Source organism: Pinus tabuliformis, chromosome 5_1 (genome assembly GCF_031772625.1).
Source record: "Pinus tabuliformis cultivar Carrire ecotype Pingquan chromosome 5_1, CPIR1, whole genome shotgun sequence".
Lineage (NCBI taxonomy): Eukaryota > Viridiplantae > Streptophyta > Pinopsida > Pinales > Pinaceae > Pinus > Pinus tabuliformis.
The window spans coordinates 755,787,290-755,801,936 of record NC_142305.1 but is presented as its reverse complement, the minus strand read 5'-3'; positions in this window follow the sequence as shown (position 1 = coordinate 755,801,936).

Sequence of the window (14,647 nt, the reverse complement as noted above, 5' to 3'; positions counted from 1 at the left end):
GACAATAGTAACTTGGAGGAAGTGTCTTCTTACAAGTACCTAGGAATTGATATTCATCACAAGCTCAACTGGAACTATAACATTGAGAAAAGGATTAATGGGGGGTGGAAAGCTTATTTTGGTCTTGAAAATAATTGTAAAACGACAAACCTCATAATGTGGGATAGAAAGAAGTTACTCTTTGAAACTTTAGTCACTCCTGTTATCTTATATGGATGTGAGGTTTGGGGTTGCAGCATCTCTAGAGAATCTTGGAGAAAGATTGAATAAATCCAGAAACATTTTATAACGTATAACCTCAAAATTAAGACCAATACACCCTATCCTATTCTCCTTATAGAAGTGGGTATTTCCCCTATCGAGAGCCTAGCTATGAGTAGGATTTTGTTGTACAAGCACAAACTCAATAACATAGGAGACCATAGACTTCCTAAGCTAGCTTTAAATTCCAGCCAAAGCCACCTAAGGCTCAAACGAGGTTGGTATAAAGACACCAGGGCCTGGTTAAACCATTGGGAGATCAACGAGAATGCTACATTGCAAAACATTAATAACATTAAAAATATTGTTACTTTTAAGTTCAAAGAAAAAATGTGGTGTGAGAAAGATCTGGTAGCTAAAAGAAAATTAAGATATTATAAGAAGGTCATCAACCCCACCCTAGAAGATCAAAAGTATCTCTCTATTTTAACTAGCTCAAAGAAGAAAATTAATATAGCCAAGATTAGAATGAACTCTCATGAGCTCCATAGTGAAACGGGTTGTTGTGCAGTTCCTAAAACACCATGGATGGAAAGGATCTGCCATCTCTGTGAGAATATGAACACCGAGGATGAAAATCACTTCCTCTTAGAGTGCCTCGCGTACAGCCACACTAGAGCTCAGTTTCATAATCTTTGTTGAAATACTGACCTTCCTAGCTTTTTACGATGTCAAAATTATAGTGAGCTTGGGAGGCTTCTCTCCAAGCTTTTTGAATATACAAATAAAATATTAAATCAAACCAAATAATTTGTTTCTTTAGATTCGATAAACCAAAGTTTGGTATAAATGAACGTTAACCACCACCACCACCATATATATAATTTATTTAAATTAAATTATTTAATTATTAAATAAAAATAATTAATAATTAGATTTATGTTTATTTAATATTTTTAAATAAATATTAAATTTATATTTTATAAATTATACCAAACTTATTATAACTTAATAATCATTTTTCCAACCATCCAAAATAAACTCAATTAAAATATTTTATAAATTATATTTATAATATTATTACAAAAATGTGATTAAAAAACATGTATTGCATGTATATACAATAACCTCTTTATTTATGCATTATTTCTTACAAATTTGTTATGACTTTTCAGTACATGCATGTTTAATTAATCATATCTCCTTATAAAGTTGTCCTTGTTACATAAAATTTAGATGAAATAATCCAGTAACATATTATTGTGAACATAGCCCTTATAAATGAAATGAATCAAATAATATATTTTTGTGAACATAGCCACTAAGAAGAAATATTAAAGTAGGTATGAGAAAAGTCATTTCGTGTAATTAAGTTGATTAGGAACTCTGGATTTTTTTTGTTGGGCATGTATTTGGTTCAATGTGTTTATGTAATTTGAATTTTTAGTTAAGTTGCTTAGGAATTCTATATTATATATTATTTTTGTTGGGCATTTATTTGGTTTAAAGTAATTATTTAATTTGTTTTTTTAATAAAATAGTCCTTTTGCTATAAAGTAATTATTTTAAAACTATATATAATGATATGTATTTAAAATTTTATTATCCTAATTAATTTACGAAACTTTAGAGTTAAATTTCGAATTTCTTTCATGTATTATTTAATTTAATATATTTATCCAATTTGAAATATGTTTATAATAGGAAAATTATTTAAAATTTATATATAATAATATATATTTCAAATATATTTATCTAATTTGAAATATGCTTATGGTAAGAAAATTATTTAAGATTTATATATAATAATATATATTGCAAATTCTAATTTAATATATTTATCTAATTTAAATTTCGTTTATAATAAAATAATTATCTAAAATTTATATATAATAATACATATTTCAAATTCTAAATTCTTATTTAGTAGCTAATTTAGAAAATTTCATAATCAAATTTTAACATATAAAATGTAAATTGAAATGTTTTAAGAATTTAATTTAACCCAGAGGAATATTGAATATTGAACGGTGTTCTTTGCATGCTTATGTTACATAGTTGAATTTACATCTTCCAAAGACTTAATACTAATTTGATTGAATTTTAAATGATGATAGGTACGGAAAAATGTCAATCTTGAATTTATTAGGCATACTAGTTTTATTGAATTTTAAATGATGATAGGTACGGAAAAATGTCAATCTTGAATTTATTAGGCATACTAGTTTTATTATGATTGGGAAAAGTATTAACTATCAAAATTTTGGGTTTAATATAATTAAATTTAATAATTTAAGAAAAAACTTTGATTTTAGCTATGAAATTTTTGGTTTTAATAGTATTAGATTTAATAATTTAAAAGTTTTCTAAATCAACTTAATACAAGTTATCATATATTTATTTTATAATAAAATATAAATTTATATTAAAAAAGAGTATAATGAAAAAAGACATACACTTTAACATGTAAAGATATAAATATGAATTAATATTCTTGCTTCCTTGATATAGGTATATATGTTTGCATCCATGTTCAAACCTTTAACACTACTATATTTGAAGAAGTTGTAATAAGGATCTATAATTAACATTTTTTTTTTATAGACTATGAAATATTCTAAGCTACATAAAAATATAACATTAGCAATGTAATCACTTAATATATAGGGATTAATAAGGGGTTTTGGGGTTAACATGGGGTTTATATAGGACTTAATATATCCCATCACTTCAAATAAGAGTTGTCCCCAACACTTAACTAACTACTAGTAATTATAAATGACTAAGTCATCTCCCCATGTTCCATCTTCCATTGGTAGGTTCTTCTCAGTTTGGTAAGGTACTATACAATTGTTGGATTACTCGATTGCTTAATCCTTATTTCAAGGATTATTTCTACTTCTCTTATGATTATCCATTCTTCATTTATCTCTAATAAACTTATTGGTTTCCAATGAATAACATAGTCATGATTTTGAGTAGGTGTAAGAACCTTAGGAATTATTCCAAATACCTTGGAATGATTATAACTTTATGGAGACCCTTAACATAGATGATATTGAAAGTTGAACATGTAGTAAACATAATTGTGTAAGTACACCTTGGTGCCCTGATCTAGGTGGATATTAGAGGCCACCTGCCTATTCCACTTGGACCCCCACCATTGTTTCTTTTCAATTTCCTTAATTGTAGCACAACTTACTTTTTTTGCATTTTTTTAGGTCCTAAACTTCCGGAGCCATTTTGAGGGACTAAACAACTTTTTTAGGGAAAATGGAGAGAGCAGAAAAGTCCTAAATTGGCTTTCCTATTATTTTTTAGCCTCCTCTTTGAGATCTTCAAAAAAAGTTATTATGATAGCCAAACAAAGATCATATTCCAAAGTTATGACCTCAGGAAGTTGATGTACCAATTCACCCAAACGAGGCCCACAGTTTTGGCACTTCATCTCCTAGGGTTAGGTTTTTAGATGTCTAGGGTTTTCCATTGTTTCTTAATAATAAATAGGCATTTGAGCCTCATTGTAACAAAGTTTAGAGGCATGTAGATGCCACATCTCTTCTCAGAGATAAGTTACCATCGCTCGAGCTAGTTTATTTCCATTTATGCATGTAAGCATATTTCAGTTCTTTGATATTAATGAAATGAATTTTTATTTCTGCTACATCTCTGTGTTGATGTGTATATCTGTATTTCTTTGCATTCTTGCATAAGTCTGGATCATACCCCTTTTTAAGTAGTTTTGTCATTCCATTAAATATTATCACTTTAGAGGTTTTTTCTTGGATACCTCTAAGCTCAATTTCCTTGATTTCTAAGGTAAATCTTATAAAGAGATATTGAAAATTCAATGTCATTGTTCCCAATGTTTGTAACCATTGGACCCCTAACACAATATCAACACCACCCATTTGTATTGTAATCATGGGATTTTCCAATAAATACTCTCCCATATTGAGCTTGATACTATGACACTTCCTTGAACAATTTATGATATCTTCATATGTGATCATTACTTGGAACTCTGGTGTTGGATATATGAAATAATTGAGAAGTTTTGCTAATTTTTAATTGATGAAGTTATGGGTACTACCAAAATCAATCAACGTTGTTACCTTGTTTTTTTAAGATCCTTCTATCTTGAGGGTTTGTGGAGTATTAATGTCGACCAATGCATGATAATATTTTTGGAGTATTCCCTTCTAGCTCTAGATCTTGTGATGGTTATGATTCTTGATCTTCCTCCTCTACAAAGTCTATGTAGAATAATTTCTTGTCACTACATTTATGCCCCTTACTATACTTGTTGTCATAGTTGAAATATAGTCCCCTTTCTTTTCTTTCATCCATTTGCTGAGGAGTCAACCTTTTTGATTTAGGAGGGGTAGCATGAGCGTCTCTATCGTTATTACTAACCTATTTTTTAGTGACCATATTTTACCTTTCAACTTTCCTTGGTAGACTGAAAGTATGCTCTAGATATTTAGGTTCAAAGAGACACACATTGTTGGATGCTTTCTTTTAAAGTTCCCATAAATTGGTCTACAAATTATCCTCTAAAATGTTCTTTACCATGAGACTTAAATTTTGGAATTGTTGAATGAGCTTCGTAATTAGATCCTTTTGTCAAAGATTCACCAATTGAAAAAAGAATATATTGCTCTTAATATCCCCATAATGTGCTATCAATTTATCTATAAAAACATACCAATTTATCACCAATTTAGCTTGAGCTACATGCACAGGAGGAAATTTTAGTTCCTAAGGTTTAGGAGCCTCAGATTGATGTGGAGTAGCCACATGCAGAGGTTCCAAGAGTAGAGACATCTACTCAGGAAGAGTCTTCTAGAGAGGGAAGAAAGCGCACTAGAGAGGCTGACAGATTGTTGGATGATGCACGGGAGAATGTGGGAGCACCCACTTCTCAATGCAGATAGAGGAGGTCACCAGATTGGTACATTGGATACATGGCACTTATGGGTGCATGTGTAGTGACATAGCCATCTTCCTTTCAGGAAGAAGTGCAGTAACCAGTTTGGGTTGATGCGATGGTGGAGGAGTATTATTTAATAGTTCGAAACAATGTTTGGGATGTGGTCACGAGACTAGAGGACAAGTCAGTTGTGAGCTCTCGTTGGCTTTACAAGGTAAAGCAAGCTGTAGATGGTAGTGTGGAAAAGCATAAGGCCATATTTGTGGCCCGTGACTTTTCACAAGTAGAGGGGATTGACTATGATGAGACCTTTGATCCTGTTGCAAGGTACTCGTCAATCAGATCTATTTTGGCACTATCAACACAAATGGGTTGGAGTATCCATTAGATGGACGTGAAGATTTCCTTCCTCAATGACATGATTGAGGAAGAGGTGTAAATAGAGTAGCTTGAAGGTTTTGAAACCTTAGATCGTGAGTCGCATGTGTGTCGACTCAAGAGAGCATTGTATGGGCTTAAGCAAGCATCCCGTGCTTGGAACACCAGGATAAGTAGCTACTTCACTGGGTTGGGATTCATGAAGAGTGAAGCGGTTGCAAACCTGTATCACATAGTGGTGGAAGGTAAGCTGTTGATCATTGTAATTTATTTAGATGATCTCATACTGACAGGTGATGAGAAGCTCATAAAATCTTGTAAGGAGGACCTTGCAAGGGAATTTGAGATGAATGACATGGGGTTCATGCATTACTTTCTTGGCATGGAGGTATGGCAAGGACATGGGGAGTTGCTTGTTTCTCAAGGAAAGTATGTGAATGATATACTCAAGAGATTCCGCATGGAGAGTAGTAAACCCTTGGAGACTCCTCTAGCTGATAACTGGAGGAAGGAGGATGCTACTTCAGGGGAAGTAGTGGAAGCTACTGTTTACAAGTAGCTTGTGGGTTCACTCACTATTTGGTGAACACACAACCACATATGTGTTATGCAGTTAACCAACTTAGTCAAGTGATGGTTAAGCCTACCAAGATGTATTGGAAGGTGAAAAAGCATGTATTGAGATACCTTAGAGGCACTACTCAGTTTGGGTTGTGGTACAGACAGACAAGGGGAGTGAAGCTTCAAGTCTTCACCGATACAGATTGGGCATGGAGTCCATCTGACAAGAAGAGCACATCAGAAGTGATCTTTAGTATTGGGTCAATTTCAGTTTCTTGGTACAATAGGAAAAAAACATTGGTTGCACTCAGTTCGATAGAGGTAGAGAACATGGCTGCAAGTCAAGCAACATGTGAGGTTATCTGGATGAGGAAGATCCTAGTTGGTTTGTTTGGTCAGCAAATGGATCTGACAATTATTTATTGTGATAAACAGAGTTATATCAAACTCTCTAAAAATCTAGTTTTTCATGATCAGTCCAAGCATATAGATATCCAATATCATCATCTCAGATATTGTGTATTGAGGCGGATCATGTTGTTAGATTACATTCGCATGTAGAAGCAAGATGTTGACATCTTGACAAAGGCAATGCCAAGATGTAAATTTGAGTTTCAAAGAGACAAGATCGGGGTAGCGGATAATCCCTTTCTTGTTGAGAGGGAGTGTTGAGAAATGTCAATAAGAAGTTTAGTTTAATTTGTCTTCGAATTAAACTATGAATTAAAATAGAAATCTTTTCTCATAGAAATTTGAAAATAATTAATTAAGTTTAATTAACTTAATTAATTTAGCAAATTCGAACTGGAAGTCTTTTAGAAGACATGTATATGTTCTCCCTAACTTATAGGAGTTAAGGATGAGTTATGAATGAGTTGTAATTAGTTAACTCAGTTTATTGAGTTAATTCTAGTTAAATTAGTTCCAATCAGTTTCAGGAACTAATAGTGAGTAAATAGTTAGTTGGGACACTAGTGACCTAATTAGTGCTACTCTAGTTAACTAAAGATTCCACCATCAGAAACTCATGCATGTTGATTATGAGAAAGACCCAGTTGAGACTAGAGTGCAGGGACAATGTACTATTTGTTTTAGATTTTTTTGAGTTGCATTGATAGTGCATGCAATCAGGAACTGATCCTTGAGGGATTGTGCTATTTTTAGAGGCTTTATTTCCCTTTAAATACAAGCTATCCTTCATAAGAATTACTCATTGGAATAGAGACTTGGAGAGCTTGTGAATTGGCTAAGATTTGGCCTTGAGATTTCTTATGAGTTATAGACTGAATTTGCTGAGTGCTGGGATTGTTATAGAGAGAACAAGCACTGTAATTTTATCTTGATTTTCCTGATTAATACAAAACAGATAGTGGGGTTTTGGTTTGTGGCTTTCCTCGAATACTTATTGTGTTGTGTACCTTTGATTCTCTCGAATCCTTTATTGATTATTATTTTCTCGATGGTTATGGGCTTCCGTTGTAAAGAGTAGAAGTAGATTCTTGTCTCTCATTTTAGTAGATTACATGAGCTTGTGAATCTACAAGTTTTTCTACATGGTATCAGAGAAATATTGTTTTTTGGGCCGAGAGTTTGAAGAGAAGTTTTGAGAATTTTTATGCAAAATTTTCAGAAAAAAATTGCAGATTTGGATTCCTTGGGAAAATATACCCAAATTCAAAAAAATAATTGGCCGAATCGGAGTTCAGATGAGGGAGATATCATTGATTTAAAATCATCTCTCTAGAGGAGATTTCGAAGTTTTGAGTTTCTGGGTTACAGGTGAAAGTCGAATTTGCATACATACTTCAGGATCAACAGATGGTGTTCCATGGGTTGAGGCTTGAGTATGCCTTGGAAGGTAGCTCAAATTTTATAGCCTGGAGGGATAGGATGGAGGTTGTGCTAGAAGATAATGGCTTGAAGGAATTCATTGATCAAGAAGTCCCTAAGCTAGCAACTACGGATGCACAGAACATGGCAGAATGGAAGAAGTGTGTGGTGAAAGCAAGGCGACTAATCTTTGAGGGATTTCAAGATCACATTGTCTTGAGTCTTGATGGAAATGAAACTCTGCATGCTATGTGGAAAACATTAACGAACTTGTATGAGAATAGTAGTGATCAAAGGATGTTGGCACTGAAGGATAAACTTCGTAAAAATCAAGATGGATAAATGCGAGATGATTCCAAAGTATTTGACCAAGTTCACTCAATATCAGGATGAAATTGGAAGCGTTGGAATCATAGTTTCCAAGGAGGATATGGTGAGCCTTGCTCTTCTTGGACTCCCAAAGAGTTGGCATAATTATCAGGACTCTATCAATGTTCAGGAGAAGCTACCAGATTGGGAATGACTATGGTCAGATTTGATGCAGGATGAGATCAAGAGGAACACCAGGGATGGCTCTTCATCAAAGACTGATGATGAAGAGAACTGTGCCTTAGCGATTAAGGCAAGGAAGGAGAAAGGTAAAATTTCTCGTTCCAAATCAGATTCTTATCATGGAGGTAAGAAGAAGGACATGTCAAAAGTTAAATGCTTTCATTGTCACAAGATGGGTCACTTTACTACAAATTGCCCATTGAATAAGTCCAAGGGGAAGGCCTCAGGAGGCACGAATGGTGAGGCTTTGGCCTCCCATTTCGAATTAGACTTTTCCCTCATTACATGCTTGGTGTCATCAATGATGGGAAGTGTTTGGTACTTAGACAGTAGAGATTTTTTCCACATGACTGGCGACAAAGAGTTATTCAGTGAACTAGAGGAGAAAGATCTCAATATGCATATTGAGATGGGTGATGACGGTAAGTATAGTGTTTTTGGTGTTGGCACTATTACTTTTCAGAGGGATCATGCGTCTCCACTCACCTTGAAGAATGTTATGCATGTACCTGAACTGACGAAGAATTTGGTATCCGTTGCCATGCTTGAGGATAGAGGCTATGATGTGATCTTTGCGAATAGAAAGGTGTTCCTTTGACACATAACCATAGGTCAAGTAAAGAAGATAGGGATTTGAGTTCAGAATCTCTATAAGATAGAGGTATATGATTGTGCTGCTTTGAGTTCAAAAGCGGAAAAGATGTTGAGCCGAGACATTGGTGAATTGTGGCATAGGTGATTGGGCCACTTGCATCACGAGGCTTTGAAGATATTGCAGCAAATATCTACCGGTCTTCCCAAAGGTACACTTGAGAAAGTTGATACATGCAAGGGTTGTACTTTGGGAAAATACACCAAGTCTTCCTTTGGAGATAGAGACAGTTGAGTAGAGTCTATTCTGGAGAGAGTCCATTCAGATGTGTGTGGAACATTTTCGACAGTTTCCACCGCCAAACACAAGTATTATGTTATATTTGTAGATGACTGTTCTCATAAATGCTAGATATTTTTCATGCAGAGAAAGGATCAAACATTCACAAATTTTTGTGAATTCAAAGCATTGGTCGAGAAAGAGTCAGACATGAAGTTTAAAGCTCTACGGAGTGATAACGGTGGAGAATATGTCTCTAATGAGTTTAATAACTTCTATGTAGTGGAAGGGATTAAACAAGAGTTGATGTAACCTCATAACCCTCAATAAAATGGGGTTTTCGAGAGAAAGAACATGAGCATAGTAGGGGAAGCAAGGGAGATTTTGCATGACCAGGGCCTACCACTAAACTTGTGGGCTAAGGCATGCAACACAACAGTTTATGTTTAGAACCATAGCCCACATCAGATACTTGAGAGTTAAACACTAGAGGAAGCTTATTCTGGTAAGAGGCTAGATGTTGGTCACTTCAGGATTTTTGGCTCATCGGGTTATTTCCATGTGACAAAAGATGCACGAAAGAAGCTTGAGACAACATCAAAGTTGGGGATCTTTGTGGGGTACACTGATACTCCCCACAACTATCAGGTGTACATGAAAACCAATCGGATGACAGTGGTTTGTAGGGATGTCAAGTTTGATGAGGAGAAGGCCATGCGAGTATCCCTTGAGAGGGAGCTTGAGCTACATGCGGAGGAGGAAATTTTAGTTCCTAAGGATGAGGAGCCTCAGATTGATGTTGAGTAGCCACATACAGAGGTTCCTAGAGTAGAGACATCCACTTAGGCAGAGTCTTACAGAGAGGGAAGAAAGTGCACTAGAGAGGCTAATAGATTGTTGTATGATGCACGGGAGAATGTGGGAGCACCCTCTTCTCAGCGTAGACAGAGGAGGTCACCAAAGAGGTACACTGGATACATGGTTCTTATGGGTGCATGTGTTGTTACTGAGCCATATTCCTTTCAGGAAGCAGTGCAGTAGCCAGTTTGGGTTGATGCGATGGTGGAGAAGTATGAATCCATAGTTTGAAACAATGTTTAGGATGTGGTCCCGAGATTGGAGGACAAGTCAATTGTGAGCTCCCGTTGGCTTTACAAGGTAAATCAAGCTGCAGATGATAGTGTGGAGAAGCATAAGGCCAAATTTGTGGCCTATGGCTTTTCACAGGTAGAGGGGATTGACTATGATGAGATCTTTTCTCCATTTGCACGGTACTCATCAATCAGATCTATTTTGGTAGTATCAGCACAAATGGGTTGGAGTATCCATCAGATTGATGTGAATACTTCCTTCCTCAATGGCACGATTAAGGAAGAGATGTACATAGAGAAGCCTGAAGGTTTTTAAATCTTGGATCGTGAGTCACATGTGTGCCGACTCAAGAGAGCATTGTATAGGCTGAAGCAAGCACCCCATGCTTGGTACACCAAGATAGATAGCTACTTCAATAGGTTGGGATTCATGAAGAGTGAAGCAGATACGAACCTGTATCACATAGTGTTGGAAGGTAGGCTGTTGATCATTGTACTTTATGTAGATGATTTCATACTGACAAGTGATGAGAAGCTCATCAAATATTACAAGGAGGACCTTGCAAGAGAGTTTGAGATGAAGGACATGGGGCTCATGCATTACTTTCTTGGCATGGAGGTATGGCAGGGAGATGGGGAGTTGTTTGTTTCTCAAGGCAAGTATGCCAATGAGATACTCAAGAGATTCCACATGGAGAGCAGTAAACCCATGGAGACTCCTCTAGCTGGTAACTGGAGGAAGGAGGATGCTACTTTAGGGGAAGTAGTGGAAGCTACTGTTTACAGGCAGCTTATGGGTTCACTCATGTATTTGGTGAACACATGACCAGATATGTGTTATGTAGTTAACCAACTTAGTTAAGTGATGGTTAGGCCTACCAAGCTGTATTGGAAGGTGGAAAAGCATGTATTGGGATACCTCAAAGGCACTACTAAGTTTGGGTTATGGTACAGACGGACAGAGGGAGTGAAGCTTCAAGGCTTCACCGATACAGATTGGACGGGGAGTCCATCTGACCGGAAGAGCACATCAGGAGGGATCTTTAGTATTGGGTTAGCTGTAATTTCTTGGTACAACAGGAAATAGAGATCGATTGCACTCAGTTCGCAAGAGGCAGAGTACATGGCTGCAAGTCAAGGTGCATGTGAGGCTATCTGCATGAGGAGATCATGTTTGGTTTGTTTGGTCAGCAGATGGATCTGAAAGTGATTTATTGTGATAAACATAGTTGTATCAAACTTTATGAAAATCTAGTTTTTCATGATCAGTCCAAGCATATAGATATTTGGCATCATCATCTCAGATATTGTGTATTGAGGTAGATCATGTTGTTAGATTACATTCCCGCGGAGGAGCAAGATACCGACATCTTGACAAAGGCATTGCCAATATGTAAATTCGAGTTTTAGAGAGATAGGATCGGGGTAGTGGATAATCCCTTTCTTGTTGAGAGGGAGTGTTGATAAATGGCAACAAGAAATTCCAATTTAATTTGTCCTCGAATTAAACTATGAATTAAAATAGAATTCTTTTCTCATAGAAGTTTGAAAATAATTAATTAAGATTAATTAACTTAATTAATTTAGGAAATTTGAATTGGAAGTCTTTTAGGATACATGTATATATTCTCCCTAACTTATAGGAGTTAAGGATGAGTTATGAATGAGTTGTAATTAGTTAACTCAGTTTATTGAGTTAAGTCCAGTTAAATTAGTTCTGATTAGTTTCAGGAACTAATAGTGAGTAAACAGTCAGTTGGGACACTAGTGACCTAATTAGTGCTACTCTAGTTAACTAAAGGTTCCACCATCGAAACTCATGCTTGTTGATTCTGAGAAAGACCTAGTTGAGACTAGAGTGCAGGGATAATGTACTATTTGTTTTAGATTTTTCTGAGTTGCACTGATAGTGCATGCAATCAGGAACTGATCCTGAAGGGATTGCACTATTTTTAGAGGCTTTATTTCCCTTTAAATACAAGGTATCCTTCATAGGAATTACACATTGGAATAAAGACTTCAAGAGCTTGTGAATTGGCTAAGCTTTGGCCTTGAGCTTGCTTATGAGTTGGAGATTGAATTTGATGAGTGTTGGGATTGTTATAGAGAGAACAAGCATTGTAATTTCATCTTGATTTCGTTGATTAATACAAAACAAATAGTGGGGTTTTGAGTTGTGGCTTTCCCCAGATATTTTTTGAATTATGTGCCTTTGATTCTCTTCCTCTATTGATTATTGTTTGCTTGATGTTTATGGGCTTCCACTGTAAAGAGTAGAAGTAGATTCTTGTATCTTGTTTTAGTAGATTACATGAGCTTGTGAATCTATAGGTTTTTCTATAATGTAATGATGTCGCTTGGTGTAGATAAAGGTGTTTCTCCATTTGGAATATCCATGGTGTAGGATTATTATCATTAAACTTCCTCATATCAATCTTTGGAATGTTGTAGTTCCTTGGTGCTGACTTGAAGACATGATGATGTAGACATTGAATTGAAAAATTCATGATTATGAATATGAGAACCAATATTTGTGTTATCCAATTATGATAAAATACTCCCCATAGGTGATTGAGTTCCAACACATTTTTTCTCCTTATTTTCATGATTTCCTTGGATCTCGATATCCATTGTAAGAAGCCTCTTCAAGAGAATATTTTCCATGGTATTCATGGTTTTTTGTATTTCTTCCTTGACATTTTTCAATTATTCATTATTTTTATTCATCTTCTTTTCCATTTCATCCATAATTTATCTTTTAAGGTTTTCTTGAGAACTTGATAGATTCATCTTTTTTCAACATACTACGATCCATTTAATTGAATTTCTTCTCTATTGGGATAACCTAAATTCTAAGTCTTCACCTTCTTCATGAGTCTCAAATGAGCCTTTTGGAGGTTTAATTGGTGTTGTAGCTTCTTTTGGATGCGTGATGGAAACTAATAATAGTAATCCTCTTTATCACAACTTTCAGTCACAAAAAAAAATTGGGTCTTCTAATCAAAATTTATGTCACTTGTAATTTACATACCTTTAAAACCTTAATTTGGAGAATCTATGAATTGATGGTATTTTTTTGATATATATCTAAGTTTTGAGACATTTTGAATCTAAAATTTTGTTCTATAACAATGTGATATGTCTTCTTTGCAATTCCATAGGTTTTACTAGAATTTAATGTGCGAAGAGAAAGTTATGGTAACTTTCCCAAAACTCGCTGATTTTTGACTTCTTCCTATGAATATTTATTTTTTTTTTATAGCATACCACATGTCAAATTCTTCAAATATAATTCTAAAATTTTTACCTGAGGTGCTTCTATATGTCTTCTAATATCCTCGAAGATGTCATAGTTTAGGAAGTCCTAGAAAATAAGTTATTGAAAAAAAACAAGCTAACTTGTTTGAAACTAATTTTAGAATTCTTCACAAACCTTAACTTCCATAGATCATATCTATGAAAGCATATTGAACCAAACCATGAAATTTGAACTACATATTCCCTAAGATATCACCTCAATATGGTTCAAGTTCTAATATCCAAGTCATTCTAAACATAATTTTATAGTGAAAATGTTAAACTGACTAGTTTGAAACTAATTTTAGGTGCATTCAAGAACCCTAACTTCCTCATAGAATGATCTGAAGATGAAAAATAGGCTCAAAAATGAAAGTGCTTGGAATCTCCTAAAACTATTGCCAAATTGTAGTGTTCGTTTTCCTAATCTCAATGCCACTTGAATTGCCTCAAACATACATTGTATGCTTAAGCTATCACATTATGATGTTTTGGCCCAATAACTAAAAAGTCAACTTGCAGGGTTGACTAGGCAGGATGTACACTAAGTGGGTAGGAACAATATACATTATGAACCAACCCAAGCTCAAAATGTATTATTTATGTATTGAGGCATGTTGCACAATTTTATTGGTTGGTTGGTTTGAAATGAGCCAATGGTAAGGCGCCATGTGACCCTCCGTGATTGGTCAAAAAATTTATATAAGGGCTGAAGGGCCTTGGCAGGTTTTGACCCCTATACCTCCCATAACACATCAAAACGTCTTACCAAAAAGCCACCACATTGGTTCTTAACCTATCTATGGCCCTGATGCTATTTAAATTTTAGTGGTCAACATAATGGGGGAAGGGGGCGGGGCACTTGGCCCTAACCCCAAGTCATATGTGATAGCGTGACCATTGACATATGAAGGGGATTTGGGCAGATTGAGT